General features: G+C 31.6%; 1 long non-coding RNA gene across 1 annotated transcript; it reads right to left on the minus strand.

Annotated features, from left to right (window-relative positions):
• Positions 1 to 649: 649 nt before the first annotated feature.
• Positions 650 to 2,788, minus strand: LOC145128362 (uncharacterized). Its single transcript, XR_013716834.1, has 3 exons — positions 2,644 to 2,788; positions 2,048 to 2,162; positions 650 to 966 (listed from the first exon to the last, which is right to left on the minus strand). It is a non-coding gene; the product is annotated as an uncharacterized LOC145128362 (long non-coding RNA).
• Between the last annotated feature and the right edge of the window lie 497 nt (positions 2,789 to 3,285).

A 3,285-nucleotide genomic window follows, 5' to 3' on the forward strand; every position in this document is an offset into this window, starting at 1 on the left:
AGAACCATAATTATTGGTTCTAACCAATTCTTTTTTTAAATTTGTAGAGCATATTCTTTATCCAAAAAAAAATCTAAAAATATTTAAATTCATATATTAACATTGTGAATGTGAAAAATATTTTTCAGATTCACCGTGTGAATCCGGATTCACATTGTGAATTTTCAAAGATTTACATTGTGAATTTGACGTAAAAAAAATCGAATTTGATATCATTGGAAAAAGGATAAAAAATTATGAATTTCTGTATTTTTAGTTTTTTCTTTTATAAAAAATAAGTTCTAAAAGTTGAAAAAAATATTAGTTCCTTGGTTAATTATGGTTCTCTATTGAACCTCACCCTATATATATATATATATATATATATATATATATATATATATATATATATATATATATACACACCCTAGAAAAGTGCAAGGGTCGTGCCAACATGTGTTTCTTTGGAAAAGTTCAAAAAACCTAGTAATATTGTTATTGACGCTAGATATAATTAGAGGCTGAAAAGCACCACACTTTGCTATTCAGCTAATATAGGCAAGAGTTTCTTTTTATTATGTAATAGATGTGTATTTTTTTCTTTCTTTGTCATAGATAGATTTGTTCATTTGATGTATTAGTTGCTCATATATGATTTTATTCATGTATGTTTGCCAGAAAAAATAAGATAAAGTTCTCACTAAAAATTAGTTGCCACTAAATATTAACAAAAACTCCCATAGATGCAACAGAACATTAAAATGTCTCCTTGAGGATGTTTGGTGAATTTTCCTGCAAAATGTAGAAAGGAAGGATAATCGACATTGAGGCAAGTTGGATCGTAGGAATTGATCATGCAGGGAAGCCAAGTTCTCTTAGTTTGTGGTTCATGAAGTTCACTTTGTGATAATTTTTGTAGCTGGATCTTAACTTCTTCGATTTTTATCACAGTGCACATCTCCCATGGTGTGTGTCGTGTTCAACCAACTGTACAATATAAAATTTGGAAAAAAAAACTATTTTTTTAATTCTCTTTAAAGATATGACATCAAATTAAAGTAAAAATTTTATCTTGAAAAAAGAAAATTGGATGGTCTTTGACAAAAGTGAGATGAACTTAACCCAACGAACATTTAAAAAGCATCATAATCCCCACCACCAGCCATTTGTACAAAGATTAAGTTGTTATTATCCGTTAAACATAAGGCCTTATTTGTCAAATTTATAAATTTAGTCAAGCACAATGTTCTAGCAGGAAGTGAAAATTGCACAATGGTAGGAAGAAACGATTTTTGAACTACCCATAAGTCCAGAACCAACATATTTTTTTAACACATTATGGGCTTATGTAAAATTTCCCAACTGTCTCAACTTTATAGTATAAATGTGAATGGCAAGTTTTCCCAAAGTACAACTTATTTCGGAAAAGAAGTGAGAAGAAAATCAACTTGGACATACAACCTATAAATGCATAGTGATTACTAATTAGAACAAAAGCAAGCCTAATGTGAAGAAAATTTAAAGAATAATGCATAAGTTTCATAGCTCACTGGAATGCATGCTCATTAACCTATAAAGAACTCATTTCTTAATTAAAGAATCACTTAAGCAAAACCAATTAAACCAAAGAAAGAGTAATAGAGTTTTAAATTCAAAATATTTAAAAAAAAATCGTGGTTATACCGATACACCAGTACAGCTGAAACTGATTGCATCTGAAAAATAAAATTCCAAAAATTAAATTTAAAATCAAAATCCTTAGTAGATACACAAACACACAAAGAAGACATAGAAAGAAGAGGTTCTCCAGTTTGAATGACCTTTTGGCTATGACCATAACGAGTTCTTATGAATCTTGTCTTCTTTTCTATACATCTTGAGGAACAACAAATAAAACATCACCCACAATCCGAAATCAAACCATACTGAATTTTCTTAGAAACCCATTGTTCTAAAAAAAAATCTTATATCTTAATCTTTGATTTTAGGAAATTACATGTCCAAAAAAACCCCACAATTTTTTTAGAACGAACTATTTAGACATTTTGAAAAAGAAATTTGATATTACCTCCTTTGATATGGGTGATGCAAAAGACATATAGATTTGACAAGGTTTCAACTGCGGGTTTCATAGCATCACATCGATAACAGAAATAGAAGCTTTAGAGCACCGTTTTCTTTCCCTAATTGAAAAACTCAACAAAAACAATTGAACATCAATATCCAAAAACAAAACAAAAAACCCTAAAATCAAAAGCAGAAATGACGTAAAAGGAGGATTGGGGATGACAATCAACTGAGAGAATGAAAAGATGCCCATGCAGATAAATATCTAAAACGTGAAAGAGAAACAAGATCGATTCGAGTGTGGGTTATCCTGAATTTTTCCATCGATATCATCGGAAAAAGGAAAGATATATCTATAGGTTTTGATTAGGGAGAAGAAAAAGAAGAAAGAGAAATAGAGGAGAGGGACGGTGGTATTAAGTGATGGCAAGAGCGAGAAGTCGTGGAGCAGATATAGTCGGACTTCCAGCAGTGGCGGATGGATGATATGGTTTCGAGGGTTATGGTAAAATGAAATAGAGAGAAAGACGAAGAAGGAAAAATGGAAAAGCAGAGAGACATGGGGGAGAAAATCAGAGGTATGATCTGTTGTAGTACCTTTGGGGATAAGCGTATACTTGAACAAGAAGGGCTTTTTGGGAAACGAGACCATCGGTGGTGGTGGATGACAACTATTCCAAATCGTCTGCAATAACCATATGTTTAACTCTGTGGAATAGATGTATTGGTGGAAAAGGCGGTGAAGTTGGCGATTGAAATTCACGGAAGATGCCATACTCCTTTTCACGCGCCAAAAAAATGTTTTGCGTGAAATGCATGAAGCCACTTTACGAAAAAAAAAAAAACGTTTTTATATATATATATATATATATATATATATATATATATATATATATATATATATGTGTGGCGGTGAAGTTGGCGATTGAAATTCACGGAAGATGCCATACTCCTTTTCACGCGCCAAAAAAATGTTTTGCGTGAAATGCATGAAGCCACTTTACGAAAAAAAAAAAAACGTTTTTGTATATATATATATATATATATATATATATATATATATATATATATATATATATATATATGTGTGTGTGTGTGTGTGTGTGTGTGTGTGTGTGTGTGTGTGTGTGTGTGTGTGTGTGTGTGTGTGTGTGTGTGTGTCGACATATTATGGTGAGTTAGGTTGAGGCGGTACTACTTTGTGATGTATGCCAAGATACCAGGTGCAGTCTGGCTATA

Source organism: Lactuca virosa, chromosome 8, assembly GCF_052849685.1.
Source record: "Lactuca virosa cultivar CGN04683 chromosome 8, Lactuca_virosa_CGN04683_v6, whole genome shotgun sequence".
In the NCBI taxonomy this organism is placed as follows: domain Eukaryota; kingdom Viridiplantae; phylum Streptophyta; class Magnoliopsida; order Asterales; family Asteraceae; genus Lactuca; species Lactuca virosa.